The sequence below is a fragment of the Manduca sexta genome, chromosome 12 (assembly GCF_014839805.1).
Source record: "Manduca sexta isolate Smith_Timp_Sample1 chromosome 12, JHU_Msex_v1.0, whole genome shotgun sequence".
In the NCBI taxonomy this organism is placed as follows: Eukaryota; Metazoa; Arthropoda; class Insecta; order Lepidoptera; family Sphingidae; genus Manduca; species Manduca sexta.
The window spans coordinates 1,410,770-1,429,421 of record NC_051126.1 but is presented as its reverse complement, the minus strand read 5'-3'; the positions used below and the strand labels follow the sequence as shown (position 1 = coordinate 1,429,421).

Here is an 18,652-nt window from a genome sequence, read left to right as displayed (position 1 = left end):
GGTACTGGATCTTTTAGTGCAGGTTGGTGTGGATTGGAAGCGAAAAAAGGAAACAAAAATTTCTGCAACATGCTCGAAATACTGTCATCATCATGTGCAGTTTGGAATCGGTTGTATTTTTATTAAATGATGTCAGTCACATATATGATGCGGTAAAACAGTTTACATCACAAATATTTAAAGTTTCATGAAGAATCATGACTGCATGCCTACTGACCTATCTCAAATGCATTGTTGGTCACTAACTTCCTCATGTACAGATGTTAAAGAAAAAATCCTCGTTTTCTTTAAATCTAATTTTTCCTTGCCTAGCCATTTTCGCTGGGAGCTTGGCTGGGCCGAGCCTATCCCAGTTCAGCGATAGGCTCGGCTATCGATCTCGCCGCACTGCAGTTGATCTCACACGGCCGTCTATTGCTTACATTTTCACTTTTACCGGCGTAATTGGTTAAATATGGATTTACTGCTCGTAGTGTCTGCTGTCCTGGTACTCATAAATGAGAAAGTAGGATAATTAGATGTGTATAAGAAATGAACTTATAAAGCAATTTGTCGTTATCATTAATGTACGTCCTAAAACAAATACAGTAATTACGATCTTGTCGAAACCTGTAGGTACAGAGGCTGAGCTCAGCATTACCATTAATATTACTTTTCCCTAAACATTGCATAATACTGCTATTCCATGGGGTTTCTTATTTATATGAAGTTGGTAAAGGAAGATTTTCTTAAAAAGGAAGCAGTCACTAGCATTGTTTAGATGTACGGGGTATAATAGTTAGTATTCGTATCGAAATGGGTCGTGAATCGTTGCATTGGCCAAATATTCCACGATGAATCAGATAATAGGACAATACTTACCTATATTTTTTAATAAACACCTGTATTTTTTCTATTCGCATATTTGTATTTCGGGCGTTTACAGCAATATTTTTTTTTGTTAAGGAAAAATAAACAATCTTTTATTGTACACATTTATGTGATTTGTTGATTCAAGCGAAATGTATTCAAAGATAATGAATTTCAATAGAAGAAACGAATATGAATTTCCAACGTAACAATATTATGTATATTTTGTGTAGTAAGAAAGCAAAATAGGACCATCTTGTAGACATAACTTTTTATCACCAATAAAATACCGCGACGTAACTCAATTTTACGCTATCTAAATATTTATGTCTATGTATATTATAAGGCGAAATCAATCGCCCTTCACCGTTATATATCGTAAAAATGACGTTAAGTTTCCAACATTAGAACATGAAGTTTGTGACATCCTCTGTCAGTAGTATTTATATATAGGAGTAATTTGCCATCGACTTAAAAAAAAATGGCCTAACCGCTCCATTGCTTACTGATAATATATAGTAATCATGCAAAATATTAGATCATCAAGTATAAAAATCAATTTCCATCGTTCATCTCGTTGATATATCTAGTAAGATAGACATCTGTGAGTCTGGCGACCGTCGAGGATATCTCGCCTTTCATCGTTTATATGTTTAAACTTCATTGTAAATAAAATCAGGCCCAGTAAGCTTTACTTCGCCAAGATAAACATCTAGAATGCTTTAGAATTTTCCAAAGGTTTCGATACCAATAAAAGGTAATGGATGCCAATTGCTCCAAATGATCTGATGACACCGCGGTCAGACAATCGACATAGTGCGGCATTACATGATCTAATGACTCTAATTGGACTTATTTTTGTCGCGTCTATTGTACGTCGAGGTCCATCAAGATGTAATTAGGTTCGTTATATAAGTTGTTTGTAACTACTAGTATTGTTTATTTTTATAGGACGATGTTAGACTATCTATGATATTTAGACTATGGATGATAGGAGATTGATAAAGAGGATTTATAAAGTAAATGTGGATGGATGAGCCGGTAGGGGTTGAACGCACCGAATCTTGGAAAGTCAGATATCTTAATAAAAGACGACCGACCGATCATTTTGTTGCACCAGCCTTAAAATTTATAATCAAACAATGACAAAATATTAAATGAAAATATTATGTTTGTAAATGTAGGCGTATGCACGCTGTACACTGACTGTTTCATAGTTTTTATAATTTTTTTAGTATTATTGTTTTTTTTTTTCGTTAATTTTTAGTTATTGCTAAATACTTTTATGTGGATTTTCTCCGCACTTTTACGGTGATGTGCGTGTATTAGCTTATATAATTAATCAGACTTTGTATAGAAAAGACTTATTAAAAAATATATATATTTAATAACAATATTATAAAAGAATGGACAATTGATGACAAAAATAAAGCCCGGAGTTTCTTTCTGCCTTTCTTCTTCGGGTAGTCATCGCTTAGGTAGTTATTGAAAGGCTGGTAGGTTAGCTAGGTTAGGGCTTTTATTGTCCTCACCGGTGAGGATCGCGACGCGTTTCTCCCTTATTGCTTATTTAAAAATACATACATACATAATTTTATTTCTTCTTCCCTGCCAGCCCGAGCTGGCTTCTTTGTTTACCAAGTATATTTTTCATTTATTTTATTGTCTTTGTTTATATAAGCTAATCTAATTAAGTAATAATTGAATATTCTCATGTACCTTGACTTATCATAAGTGCAACTATGTTCGCCTACGTGATGAATAAAGCATTTTTATTTTATTTTATTTTATTTTTATCTGAACGTCTCAGTAAAGGCCTGGTTAAAAGTATCCGAAAACGGCGGGAATGAATGAAAGATTGATGAAACTGGATGAACCGAAAAGAGTGAGGCAGAATCGAGTGAAGTGGCAGTCAGCCTCTGCCTATCCCTATGAGATAGAGGCGTGATTCTATGTATTTATGTATGTATGTGAGAGTGTCGACAAAGATTTGTAATTTAATAACACCAATTCCGGAGTGCTAGCGTGTCCTTAAGGTTGTCTTAAGGTATCGTGTACCGTATTAATGTAAGAAAACTAGTAAGTGAGTCATTCGACTGCACATACTCTAATTACTAAAATATTGAATGCATGGCAGATCGTCAAGAATGAACAACAATGATAAAGTGAGGACAATCTCACTAATCGTGTGGAGCAATTCTGACCCTTGATCGCTTTCGTGATCTACTCAGAGTAAAAAGTGCAGTGCGATTCCTTGCAGTATCTTTAATTAAAAATCTAGGCCGTGTTGCTACTCCATAAGCATCCACTATCCAGCCATTCGCCTAGTCTTAGTGTTGTAAAAACAGTTCCTAATTGGAATTTGCCTACACACAACAGACATCCGACACAGAATAACAAGCTGCCAGTTATACTTCACTTAGCCAGAGTTTTCTCCTAAACTATTCATCCCAGCCTCATTAGCCATTGTGCTGGGCTAAACGTTAAGCTCTTATTTGGGTCAGACGATATTTCTACTACGTACGAACGGTGTTTGATGTACTGAGGGAATTTAGGGCAGTTTGTGACGTCACTCACGTATCAATTTACTTAATCATTTAGGTCCATCGTCAATTTGATTTGATGAGGATCGGGGGGCTCTTGAATGTGAACCTGGAGTGATTTTGCGACATGGTTTTGTGCAAATGTAAGTCTTATTTGTACGTATTTACAGATTGGTATGTAGTATGCTACATACACGTAGAACAATGTTATTATACTTACGTGAGCGCTTGGGTGGACATTTGGTAACTTATGACAAGAAAAACTACTTTTTTCATTAAAGTTGGGGAAGTAGAAAATGTTTTTTTAAAAGTAGCAGATGTTACCGTGGTATAGAATTTGCAATTAGTGTTGAATATAGCAAAAAGCTGGTCCCAATTATAATATTTTTGAAGATATCCTGTGAATAACTCTATAAAACTTGGTGACACTATACTGAAATCTTCGCATTTCAGGTGGCTGCAAAAAATTTCATTACAGAAAATTTATTGCTATGGTACCGTGTACGACTCGTTTTATTTTTTTTTCAATTATCACTTTAATATTTCATCCATTCAAGCGGTAATTACATACATAGAACTATGTATCTACTATAACTTTATATAAAACCTAAGTGTGGCTATTTTGGTTGATCTTGACGTACTACTTTGACTTTTTATTATTTGATTTAGACATGCACACCATAGTTTTAGTCTTTTGAATTACCACTCTTTTGAAATATCCTATATTTCCACAACACATAAGAGAAAGAAACCATTAAAGAACCAATCAATAGTGCAAGACGCGAACAAAAGCCTTGCCAAGTCGACACCTGGCTTCCAGCCGTCTTAATGCAATATAAATTGGTATAATAAAGACTTAAGGGTCTGTGTAAATGGATTACCGGGGGTTTGAGACTGACGGGAGCCGGGTATTTGGGTCACAGCAATTTCGGATAGTTCATTCAAATTGTGTTCAATGTTTCGTATTTTCGGCAGTGTAATTTTGTACAACTGTATAAAGATGGAGACATTATTGCAGTACTTTGCAGTAAATATTGCACCTCGAGCTACAGAAAAAGAGAACGAATATCACATTGGCTGTCGGTTGGCTTTGGCTTCGTAGATCATCTGTCACTCACACCTATGTGTTGATCGATTTCTCACTAACATGTTGATTAATATTTCCACCTCCTCCCTATCTTTTTATTTGATTAATTTCGTTGCGGGATTAAGACAAATTAGTGTACCATGAGACTCGCCGAGCTTCACTGCTCGGTGTCATAAAATGTTGGCTTGCAAGAGTTGTAGTGGGTGTGAGGGGGGAAAATCTTCTTATATGACGATTATTATTTCTATACCTCATATAATACTTCTTTATACCTAAATACAGTATTTATTATTGCGAGAAAACAGTTTATCTTAAATTGCATTATACAATTTTCAAATTGGAACACTCTTATGCTTGGAATATGCAAATTTGTAAGTTATTAGTGCGAACTTAGTACAATAAAGTGTAACGGTTTAAACAGATTACTGGGAAACCAGACAGACGGGAGCCAGATTTGGGTCATAGCTATTTCGGTCGGTTTACTGTCAAATTGTGACGAATGCTTTGGTTCAGCAGGTAAATGTGCACGGTGATGTAAGATTGTAGCTAATTAATTAATTTTACATTTTCCATGAAGTATATGACCAGTGAAAAATTTTAGAGGTGAATACTCAGACTGCATCAACAATATGTAAGTTTTAGATTCGATATACGTGATACCAAAAACTTTGACTAAAGATAATGGTATGCTCACTTTCGCGATGTGTTCCTACAAATTTATCGTGTATGAACAATAAATGTATTCTTTACTGTCTGCTTACATCTTCATACAGGCGATGGTACGTTATTTCCTAATATAGAAATATTACCTGCTGAATTCTTTATGTCTGTTCGGTTCAGCAACAGGTATTAATAGGAAATGTGCCTTCGGAAACTGAAGTTCCAAACTCAGTCGGAAGCCGTTTCGCAATCCTCTTGTGTAACGGTTCCAATAAATTATTCAGAATTCGTCGGACTTCGAAGCAGAATTTGATTGAATCTCGTTATACAAGGTCATGTAGTGATTTTAAATATAAAGGTGTTCTCATAAAATGAATGGTATTTTTAATAACATTATTTTTAAAGGCCAAAGCAGCATCAATGATTCTTATGGTATTATAGCTAATGGTTAGGGAGCGGTGGCGACACTTATAATTGTCACTACCAGAGATCATCTAAGTGTTCATTGTAAAATATATAGAACTTAGTGTAATTATTGGCCACAATCAAACTATATATTTAAAAATTAGTGCAAGTCAATGCCAAGCTATACAGATATTTCTAATTCAACAATTTCTTCTGTTTATGGATAGTCATGTATGCTTACAGTAACAGAATCGTGAGCACGCTCGTGATCGGTCAGTTTAACGTACAACGCGCCAATGTTTCGTGCGTTTGGTTCTTTAACCGATGCTCGTTGTCTATTGGCTTACATGTGCATTGCGGCTTCACTTCCTCCAACTTAAACATACGCATCCTCGTCCCCACTGGTTTCTGTCTGCTCACAACTTGTGCCTTATCGTATCATGAAGCAACCGACATGTCGCTTAATAGACTACAGACGAAATTCCTTTAAACTCTCAGGTGTACGAGTTTTCTGACAATATTAGCCTGCCTAATGATAATTTATAATTAATATTGTACTTTGTTCTTATAAATAATGTTATTACACTGTACTTTGTATTTTTAATTATTGTTAGGTACACGTGTGGGTTTGCGTAACATGATAAGCGAATAGTGACAATTATTACTAGTGCCCATTGTTGTGACAGATAAGCGGTTGGACACTTTATTGTGTTTAAAATAGAACTTTTAATTGTAACGTTATTGTTTCAGACAATAATGTCTGTCGATTAATACACTCGAATTTGGTTTTAATGACAACGAGCAAAGGCATTGTTTTATAAATAAAAATTAATCAGAATCGTATTTCATAATATATACGTTTACAACAAGATGAAAATTATTTTTGGAAATACCACCGTACATAATGCGAATTGGATTTATGGGAATTATGAGTGAAGGTTTAAATTATTGCTAGATTAATTTCAGGCCAGGAACCATTGCAATGTAAAGGAGGATTGCAAATGGAAAGATTAGGTTCAGTGGTGCGTTTACCATTTTTCTAGTATTATAAATGGCGGCGAAGACAAATTAAAGTCAGATCAAAAATATTCGTTTTCGCCCAAATACAGGAATGTAGTTCATCGTAACTGAAGGAGTCGTGTGCATTCTATTCGTAGGAATAAATATCGCGTTAATATATAAATTATAATTATTCATTTTAATGATATCTAATTAACAATAATTTGGGATTGTACTGATTATGGCTTAGTTATCTTATCGTAGAGATGCATGTCGTACCAGTATCACAGCCTAGTTCTATATTTTAAAGTGGTTGCCATAACGCCCTGCGTATTTAAAGATTGTAGTTTATAATTGAGCCTGTCTCCTCTCTTTTAATTATTTTGTAATCAGTATCTATATATATAAAAATGAATCTCTATTTCCCTTGGTCACGCCATCACGTGTGAACGGACAGACCGATTTCACTATTGTTGTGTTTGTTTTTGTTAGGAGAAGATTCTTATGAAAGAAAAAATTCAAAAAATTGCGCGGTAAATTAGAAAATTTAACGAAAATATTAATTTTATATGTATAACTCAATTGTTTGAAATAACTGTCAGCGATTGACAGAATGCGCGCTGCAAATTCATAGTTAAGACGGGACAATGTCTGTCGGGTGTTAACCCGAGTTGAATACTAGTTGTAGTATTTTATAAATACTTGTATTACGATAGTTTACAATCAACAACACCCCTCATTAAATCAGTATATAATTACGGGATTCCCCGACTGATCGAGTGTGTAGAGAATAGACATGATGACATACAACCCATGAGTATGATTTGTTACAGTAGTTACTAAACATATAAATTGAGAATACAATACAACACCTTATCTTTCTCCCTGATGGGATGGGATGAGGTGCAACTAGGGCACCTACTTTTCGCCATGTGTGCGCCATCTCGCGATGTGATAGGGGTGGGCCTATTATCATATCTGCCATAAAATCTTTACTCTGGGCTAATAATGGGCTTATAACCAATATCACTGCCTGACCCGGGATTTGCACTCGGGACCTCAGAGGTAGTAAATTACGTAATCGAGGCAGTTATTTAATGTAATGCTTATTTGGCCGTAGAGTATCCATCAGCATGGATCGACCTTCCGCATTCTAAAAATTCAGTACCGCGATAATCAATGCGTCCTTAGGTAGATAAGGTGTTTGATACGATAATAGAATGGATTCGGATATTGGTCAGAGCGTGCAAATTATGCGTACTATTGTACAGAGATATGTGTAGTTACAAAAGTATATGAACAAATTGAAAATTTCAAATCGCTTAATATTCTTGTGTCAGTATCAATAATGGTATTTTCTTCACTAAAACAAACTTCAAGGAGTTCACCTATTTTAGATACAGAAAAATGGTATTTCGATTGAAGTTAATGTGTAAAATTGTTTTGAATTTTGACTTCATTAAGCTACTTTTATGGCTGACTGGTACAGTCGACGTACCGTATAAGTTTATTTTTACAGGCACTTTCAGTTTCAGGGATGAGTAAGAGTTCTCAGAATCTAGTCTAGAGTTAAATCCTGCACATTATGTATCCATTTCCATTCTAAGGAGTTTTTTTTGGTTATATGGAGAATATGGTTTTCCAATAATAGTGTTATTAATATAATGTTGAATGTATGCGTCTTTTTTACATTATCAGTTTTACGTACGCCCAAAAAAAATTACTGACTTACTTTTTATCACATGAATATTTGACTTCCTTTAATACTAGGAATTAATCAGAATGACGACAATCTCAGGTTTTCACGTTTTGATAAAAAAGTGCACGTGATGTATTTTCTCAAAGCAGTGATTTAAACATTGACAAGCATTAGTAGGCATTTAAATAATTATAATGAATCAAACTTCTCTCTCTACTACGATTGATCATGCAATAAGTTGTAAGATTACATCATCATCATCAGCCACATAAAGTCCACTGGTGAACATAAGCCTCCCACAAAGATTTCTAGACGGACCTGTCGAAAACGGAGTCCAGCTCCAGCGATATCCAGCGTGTTCCTGCGACACATATTAACATAATATATTAAATTGTATTAGAATGAAGAATGTAGTGCCATCTACTGCTTTAAAAATTCAATTTATAATTTTTCCACTGCTGTTCATGGCAAGGTGAAGTGGTTGTGTTAGTGTTGAAAACGATAAAGTTTTAAACCTATTTTCACTTGAAGCGATCCTTCATTTCGCTGCGGACGACGATGTAACTTTTTAGAGTAAATATGGCTCGCTCTCATATTCAACTTCATCGCTGATATTAATTGCTATAGTTTTCAATAGTTTTTGAAGTAGTATTAAAGGTAAATGAAAGGAGTCATCAACTCTTATATTCGGTAGTGGCGTTGGATATTTTTAAATGAACAATTTACTTGTCTGAGGGTAAGTATACACTATACATTCTTCACCCTGGCATATAAGCTCTTTTATCATCATCGGTCTGTTGCAGTCCAGATCGAGTGCTCGATACAGGCTTCAGATCTTTAATGCCTAATAATTACACGGTCTACAGTGCCCTTTAAAATGAAATTTATGTTTGCAGAATTCACAATAAAATATTGGTACAATTATCGTTATTGGTAGCAACGTCTATCACTAAAACAACGATAGGATTTATTTAAAAATATAAATACCTATTACCTTTTTATGTTTCATGCTTATAACATATAAAGAATAGAAGTCTTTTAAAAATATACAGTTAATTTACATATTTTTTCCATTCCATGAGATTGCATAAACAATTTTCATTTTATAATAGGAATCGATAGAGAAATGGAATTGAATAGCTTGCATTGAAATCGTATCTTGAACGGTTGACTGGGTCCGCCGCGTTCGCACCTCCGCTGCGGCGGTGGAGGAAAGAAGGGGGTGTTATTACCTCCAAAGGGATGCGTCTGACCTTCGGCTTTCTGACCCATTTAGATAATGTTATACGTCACTGGATGTCCCTTTGTAATATGAATGACAAAGGTTGGAGTTTCGGATTGAAAGTACTCGCTAGTCTGACAATTTCTCTTCAATTGTTTTGTCTTTAGTAATATCTGCTTCGTAATGTCTCTAGGTGTCCGTATGACAATTGATAGTTCCTATTACTTAGTATATTTTATCATTTTAAATTATATTCTAAATAGCAATGTTTAACTATTCTCTATTCCGACCAACCGTAAGAAAAATGTAGGCAGTGTAGTTATGGAGCATTACCATCTTGTTCTTTAGGAAATGTAGTCGTGATCCGACAATACCTTTAAATAAATAAAAGACCAGATCATGATACTGTAGAGGAAATCGTGTTATGCATTGGTGGAGAGTTATCTTTTCCTTAGCAAATGCATGCAGTTGTATTTAAAAGGATTGTGATTTTAATTATGAGTTTTCTGGTCAATCCAAAGTAACTGAATATAATCTAAATGGTCAACCATAAATAAGAGTCTCATCTCACATTACAATACGGGAATAAATGCCAGTAGCTCTTGTTCCACTCATGTCAAAAGCTCCCCACCACGTCAGACACGATGACGCATACCTTCAACTGATTATAAAATATTCCTGCAAAAATATTCAGTGAGTTTTCTCCGCGGCATATTTTAATATTTCATCGTGAAGATGCCTCTTTATTCCGTCTACGAGTTTATAAGGGTTAGTCCGCACTAAAAAAAACGCGGCAAGTTTTTTTGTCGCAGCGTTTTTTTGTAAATTTTCTCCGCACCATTAAGCTGTGAATAGTTTACGGCTCGTGTGTTCTCTTATAATGTTGGATTCTTTAATGGAATTTGAAGTAATAATGTGCGCAGATTGGCGTGTGGCGGGAGATACAGATGTTGTATTATGTCCCTTGACTTAGAACGTGTTGCGCTTACCAACGAATAGGAATACACTATAGTAACAAAAAAATAATGTATTTTGTGGATATATGCTACTGTAGCTTATCTTCAATAAATATCCTAAATTGACAATAAAAGAGACCAACTAAAGGTCCGTACATCTGTGGCCATTAATTATAATGTTGTAGGAGTATTGTCTTACCTAAAATGCGCTCGTACTTTCATAAATAAAATTGGTTATATATGTAAGTCACATAAGGAAGCATTAAAGGGCAAAACCACGACTAGAGAGTACCCAAAGTTCTTAGTTCGAGTTAAATATGTCTGTCCAGTTTCTACAATCGCCGTGGCTGAAATCAGATAGGAAGACATCATCAAAATATTTTACTATTCAATTATTGAGAATTAAAACCGCTTGATTTTGTTCGCAGTGCGATCTTGACCTTAGATTCTTTACGCACCATTTAACGGTGTTTTGTGCTGGTTTTATATTGGTAACAGCTATAGATTTATAATATAACGTTGGGATAAACATTTTATAATAACTCAACTCCGACGTACTATAATAACTGGCGATAATGGGACCCTTGTGTATGGAATATAGAGTAACTATTAAAACGTTTTGCGTTTTCTTAGTTAAGTTATTTAATAAATTCAAAATACTAATAATTAGAGGGTCTTAAAAACAGTAATTAATCTAATCACCGAAAAAATAATTATTTGTAATGTCCCTAATTACCGATATTTTTCAAGGAAAAACCGCGCAAAAAAATAAGTTAATTAAAACTTTCTTACAAACGAATATTTCCAAATTACAAACTCAGGTGTTAAGTGAGATTTATAATGAGCCCTTAGTACATTATCTGGTTAGTTAATTAAGGATAAGGTCCCGGGTAGGCTCGGCGACCTTCAAGCCGACCTTGTCCCGGATCGACATCTCACCATGTGTAAGGGAGTTCAGGTTTATCGGATGATTGCTGGATTTTCAGGATTCTTGTGTGAGTTGAGTTTATTAGTAAAATGGTTTGTTCAATTTGTGTATTGATAGAAGCTCGATTATTCAACATCATCATCTCAGCCACATGAAGTCCACTGCTGAACATAGGCCACCCCCAAGGATCTCCACGTCGACCTGTTGGAAGCGGCCTGCATCCAGCGACTTCCCGCGACCTTAGCCAGGTCGTCCGTCCACCTTATTAGCCAGGTCGTCCGTCCGTCCAGCTTGATTATTAACACGTGATTAATGGTTCTTGGTAGTGTGATGGCATGTAAAATTAACTGTTACTGTAAATCTATAGAGATCAGGAACACGTATATTGGGCGCGTATACTTCGCCATCCAAATGTAAAGATTATTATAAATATAATTGCGTACTGCGGGGCGTGGCGGTTAAGACTTCAAAAAAACTTTATTTCTTTACTTAATTTCTTTCTTTTTACACTCTTACTTGCACTTTTCGAATTAAAGTTGTGATTAAGCCAAGATAAATCTCACGAGGGCTTTATGTAGTTAAGATTTTAGTCTGATACAATTAAAGTTAAAATCCTCACTGATCCTGCATTTCAAGTAGTGTGTCTGGAAATTTCTACACGGTTTATAACGGATACATGGCTTCTCATTTTCTATTTATATACACGGGCTTGGTCAGTCAATGGTATTATAGTATTAAGTATGTTTCTTCTGTGTAAGCCATGTCAGCATTCATAATTCTATTACATGAAGTCGATGCGCTATACTTCAAGATATTTAGTTTTCCTCTCCTACAAAATCTGAATTTAATTACTAGCTTTTGCCTGCGTCTCTGTCCGTGTGAAGTTTTTAGGGGTAAATATTTTCCCGGGATAAACGCCTATAACAATTAGGAGTAATGTATCTTCCTAGCAGAGAAAACATTTCAAAATTAGTTTAGCAGTTTCTGTGATGCGCTAGCATTCAAACGAACAATCAAACAATGCTTTGCTCTTTCTACCATTGCTTTCAATTTAATAAAAGCAAAGACCCGAATTGAATTAATTGTTTAGGCTATATTAATGTACTGATTACTGATACATTGCTGGTACATTTATTTTTTTTAACTTTAGTTCATAGCGGATTTAAGTACGGCTGAAACAGAGATAAAATACTAATCTCTCGGATTATAGATCGTTTGCGAGACGACGCGGGCGGTGGGCAGTAATTAGAAAATTTATTGGGGATTATTTAAATTTTGTATAATCTTCTTTGTGGATTATTGGATAATTACTATTTGGTTCGTTTAAGATAAATTAATAAAACAAAATATGTTAAATTTATGATTACCAATTTACAAAGTTCGTTAAAATGTAAAATCATTTTTTGTGGCAGAATATTTACATTGAGACGTTAAATATTATTCGTAAAATAAGTTTAACAGAGCGAAGTTTATGCGTCTAGACTGAAAACACAACTTTTTCACTTGCAAGTTAATTTGCTAAACAAATCTTTATACATTTCTCGCAAATAAAATGTGCGAGGTTCTTGCGCGGTAGTAATGAAGCGGCAAGTAATAGTTTATTGTGCATTTTATGCTGTCTACATATGTTCTTATATTCTTATTCATTACTTCGTATATGCACCATCATGTTATACATTTATATTGTTATCTATAGACTTTTTATGTTACTATAGGCTTTAACGTTTCATAAACAAGTATTTCTTAATTAATAAAAAATACAGCAAGATAAATCGACTACACAATCATTATTCTGTTGTAATACATTAATTTAATTCAATTAATCGTTAATATGTGTAATAAGATCGTAAATACCTAAAGATTTAACATAATTTATTTCATTTAGAAAATACTAAATATAAAAACCTTTTTATAACCATAAATAATAAGTCATAGTTTTTGGGTAACGTAATCGTTGTGATATGCCGTAATAATTTACACGGACAAGGCCCTCAGATCCTCGTCGTAGGTCCATACTTTGAGTACTTCCTTTGTTCATAATCTAGTTAGGCTCTTTAATGCTATGTTCTAGAGATCCATCACAAGACGTCACTCCGCAATAAATTGTGAGATATAAATCCACTGACAGCTATAGAAGCCGGTAAATGGATGTTGCTTCCATCAATCTATTTTGATAATTAGACTATGAATAAAGCTTATTTATGGATTTCACCATTCTTTATAAAATCAGCAATGATTAATCGACTCTTTGTAGTTATGGCGTTCTTGATACTTAACTTGGGTTCGAACGATTGGGTGATGTGTCGAGGTAAATAGGATCATGTTGGAATTCGCTCTTTATTTTTATACTGGATATTAGAGAATTCGAAATATACGTTGACCAAAAGAAGACGTTTCGCCCTTCGAATTCGCTAGGTAGAGATTGTTTTGGTTGAACATCACCTGATACTCCTAAAATGATTGCTATCAGATTCCCTATGCGTGCAGCTGCTATAAAATCGGACAAAATTATGTCAGACACTGTCCTACGAGCTGACATTGACTTGGAATCATTTGGACATGCTTTCATAATTGGTGCGTCGCCCCCAGCGTGCGGCGCGCGTGACACGACCTTCTATATTTTGATCTGATTCATTTTACTGTAATTGTTTATCATTATTTACATGAATACACTTTCCTTTATTACCATCCATAGTCTGAGTAGCTTGCGTTTTGGGATCATTACATTTTATAAGATTATTATTGACAAGTTTAGCTTGTTGTATTTTCGAAATATCAGAAAGAAAGCTAATAGGTTGATTAGTTATTCTTATACGTGTACGACAATGTGATCCCACTGTACCTGGTGGTAAGTGGAGTGTGGTCTAATAGAATGTCGACTGACGAGAGATGATTACCCCTCGGCAGTCGACGCAATTATGCCGGCCTGTTGATACGGATATACACAGACTGATCCCGGAATGCGATACGTTTACGTGAGCCATTATTGCGGGTTTTAACACCTTGTGTACGGTGGACTACCACTATCAAAAGTAAGTAGTTTATCAAGCCTAGTATAAAGTGTAGTAAAACAATGGATTTCAGCAAGAGTGATACCATTACCAGAAAACTGGAAGTAAAGATTACTTTGTTGCATTTTATGCGGATAGTATAATGACAGAGGGGCAAAAAATCTATCTGCCTTCCAATTATCATTCTTTTTTACTAAACTTACAAGTTACTTCAGAGTGCAACAGTTTTCTTCCGATGTAGGTATTTCTTATATTACCGGTATTATTTCGTCTTACTCTAAAAAAACAACTTACTACAGATATTTCAAGGCCATTTGCTTTAACTGCGCTTATTCCCTCATAATATTATAACTCTTACCAATAGTTGGCAGAGCAAACCAGTGCAAGGTTAAGATTTGGCTTTATCTTAATCGATATGACAGAAAATGCATTTTATGAACTTACGATTTGGATTATCATGCCTCAAAAATGTGTCCAAATCACAGACATTTCAAAATTACATCTATACGTATTACTTACAAAACAAAGTTCCCTCTTCTGTGTGTCTGTATTTTATCGACTTTCTCAAAATCTACTGAACGGATTTTTATGAAATTTGGTATGGAGATAGTTTAAGACCCCGGGAAGGTTATAGGCTAGGCTAGGCAGTAGTCTAGAAAGTATTCTATCCTAAGAAAGTGTAGTGAAGTGTAAGAAAGAAAGAGGGACTTTTATCCCGGAAAACTACGGAAGCCGCGAGCAAAAGCTAGAAGGTTTATAATACAAATAATGAAGTCAATATATAGTATATCAGGAATTTAGTTTATAATTAGCCATTGAGTTCCTGCTCGATATGACTGTTATCTCGGGTAGCGACGCTTATCTTCAAATGTATGCCGGCCGCGGACCTCAGAGGTCCGTGGAGGAAGACACGGTTCACGTACAGCAGAAATTGTATAATTTTATGAATTTAGAGGTCTGCAATTTTGAAACTGGAAAATATTTGAGTTTGGGGGATGTTGTTTTGGTACCAGTTTGCTTACTTTGCAACTTTTTGGTAGGTTTAGCAGTAGCTATTGTAGTAGCTATTTGTTTTAAAATTTTGATTGATTATTTCTAGAGGTTGAATTTATCTTTAAATAAGCCGAGGAAAGTGAACTTTGAAAGTGAACAAAAATCTGTGAAAAGTTGTTATAAATAAATTTTCATTTAACTTTATAATGTTTATATAATTATATGTATCAGTATATCAGATGTGATTTGGATACACCAAACCAATGATTACCGCAAAACACTAAAAAACTTATTTTAAAACTTCAGAGTTAAAATTCCACAGTTATTCGAGATAGTTGCGCGTGCGCATCCACGCGACGCTCAATTAGGTTACCACACATGTACTGATGACACATTTCCCTGTTACTTGTCATCACACAGATAATAGCTGATCAATGTTTGTTTAGACGTTACATTTTAATCTGGTGTTGTATTGGCCTCTGACACATCTAGAATTGCATATTGTGCGGTAATAACACATGTATCGTGTTGAATCTCAACATTTTCATCTCATTTCAACATTAATTTGTATGTATGATGAAATTTCATATTGCTGCGCATATTATAATTAACAATTATCTATACCGATTGATGGAGTATGCAAATGAGTAGTGATAAATCATTTAAAGGAAAATTGAAAGTAATGGTAAGTAAAATACGTGAAGAAAACATGAATGAATAGTAAAGTAGAGTCTATAGACGTGTAAGTATCCATGAAGCCAAGGTACCTATTATTATTCAAAAATATGTTAAATGTACCTTTATGTAAAAAGAGTCGAAGATACCACAAGCAGTGCAAAATATTTACTATAGGAGTAGAGATTGATAGCTTTTACCTCATTAAAAGAACATTAAAAAACGTAACCAGTAAACAGACAATATTTTCATAAATATGTATTGAGAAATCGTAAAACCGCGTACGAAAATCGTACGTAGTGGGCATTTGTTCGGCTCGTGGTCACCCAGTCCAGCGATAAGGAATTTAAATGTATTGACCGAGGACGTCTCAACAGATAATCTTTTATCTGGTTATTAAATAATGAGCGGGAGCGCTGCGCCCGTCGGAATCTGTAGTCGCGAGCTAGTTTGTCACGGACGTCAAGCGCGCGATCACCCGCTGCCTTACCACCGTCTTCAGCCTCTCTTGCAACCTGTGGAACTTCTTGTGCTCTTGTGATGTGTTATTCGTAGTACTGTGCGTTGTTTAGTGTTATTGGAATCATGTTTTTATCGTAAACGTTAACGCGTGTTTGACGAAGATATTTGGCAATTGTCGTGTTGACTCCGTGCCAATGGAACTGAATGAGGTGCATCTTGTTTGTTTACGTAGTTATTATATTTGGTACATTGGGGTTACAGTTTTTTTACTCATATTTAAAACGGGATAAATGTTGGGAAGTGCTATTTTTTCGGTTCTAGGTGTGTGGAATCGAAGCTAAATGTAATTCCTGATTTTTTCGACGTGAGATCTAAGTAACTAAGATCCATAAAAGATCTAGGACAGTTTAGATCTGGCGAACAAATTATAGAAATTACATATCTGGGATTCGCGGTTCTTTTTACGTTTACACGTGTTTAAGAAAATATTAATTTACCAAAACAAACTGCACGAAACAATGAAATTATCTAGAATTTTAGTAATTATTTATGTGAAAATTATTAATCAATACATTATTTTAATAGATTATGTAAAATAACTAATAGCGGCAGTTGTTACTTCCATATTTTATTAAATTATTTTGCCAGCTTCAATAATGACTGTTTACGGGTTATCACTAAAGTTTATCACATGATTACATACAACTAGCAACTTTTTCATGTCTTTGCTTTAATATCACGAGTCAAATTTAGTTTGCTTTAGAATATTTCAAGTCTCTCAAGCGAAGTTTTAGTCCACAACTTTGATATGTCTACCAACTTAACCTTTTTTAACCTTGTTCATGTTTTAAAATGTTTTTCATAATTTTACTTCATGTATACTGTACGAGCTAATTCTGTCTTGATTGCCTCTTCAAACTTGCTGATGTACATTGCTCCGTCCACCAAGTTTAGAAACTTTATCAGCGTAAATTTTTGTGTTAATACATTAATTTACCATTACTTTATATTATGTTTTTAAATTTGTAAGAAATTGTGGTGAAGTGTGCTATTCTCAGTTTTCGTTGAAGATGGCTAAAATCTATTTTTGTCATTTCTCTGTTAAAGCTTCGTTTCTTTTAATTAACAGTAGTTGCTGGTTATAGTATGCTTCTCGCTAAAGAGCATTAAGAACAGCTGAGGCTAATTCTTGTTATTAAAGATGGATTCTCATCTCTTTAATATGAATTCTTTTTTCTCAATTCACAAATTCAAATTCAAATTCAAAGTTTATTGCACTCCACAATCATTTTATACATAAGATGTTACATTTTAATACACGTGACATAATCGTGGACCCTGTCGGGCACGGCAAAGTTTCAAGAGAGAGAGAAACTATATAATGAAATACTTATAATAGCTATTTGTTATATGCATGTACATATTATTATATATTATTATTTTTTTTATTATATTTTATACAACTAGACTTTTTTATTGATTATGTAAATTTTAGTGTTTTAATATATGTGTGTGTGAGTAAGTGTGTGTGCGCGCGTGTGTGTATGTGTACTATAATATTATTATTAAATATATTATACATATTATTTTCAAACTTACACTTTTTCTTTTAAAAGATATATTTGTATTGGTAGCGTTTTATTTACTATGTTGTATTATAATATTATCGTATCGTACGTATCGTATCGTACAAATAACTCTTCAATATATATGTATACATTTATAACTGTTTACCAACAAAGTATAAATATAACAGAACGCGTTCCTAATGTGTTTTTGTAAATCCTAAACGATACGATCGTATTTATTAACTCATTAGCACAAAAACAAGAGTCTATTTTGAAACAAAGAAACACCACAGTGTTCGGAGAATTTAAAGAATGGCTAGCAAGCGTTTTTATAGAACATTGTAAGGTTGCTGTGTCGCTTGTTTGCGGGAAGTCGTTCGCTGTTTGGCGTGTACTGTACTCGGTTGTTGTTAAAATGAAAAGATCTATAGACAAGCTACATAGACCAAGTTTTACATGAAGGTGTAATGTAATGGGGAGAAGACAGTGGTTGTTCTTCTGACTCAAGCTTGGGAACTTTCTTGTTACCCAATATACTTAGTAGAATTTGTAATTATTAGAAGCCTAAAAAAAATAATGACTTTTAAGGTCGTTG

At 34.4% G+C, this 18,652-nt stretch overlaps 1 protein-coding gene across 4 annotated transcripts in view; it reads left to right on the top strand.

The window, feature by feature from the left end:
• The window catches only part of LOC115449460 (monocarboxylate transporter 12), a 52,738-nt gene that overhangs the window by 6,677 nt on the left and 27,409 nt on the right, over positions 1-18,652 (top strand). For 2 of the 4 annotated variants that reach the window (XM_037437725.1, XM_037437727.1), the window contains exon 1: positions 16,451-16,698. The exons of the other annotated variants lie outside the window; for them this stretch is intronic. The gene's annotated coding sequence lies outside the window, so the exon portion shown is untranslated. Of the gene's footprint in view, positions 1-16,450; positions 16,699-18,652 lie in introns of those variants that run through there. 4 annotated transcript variants of the gene reach the window in all.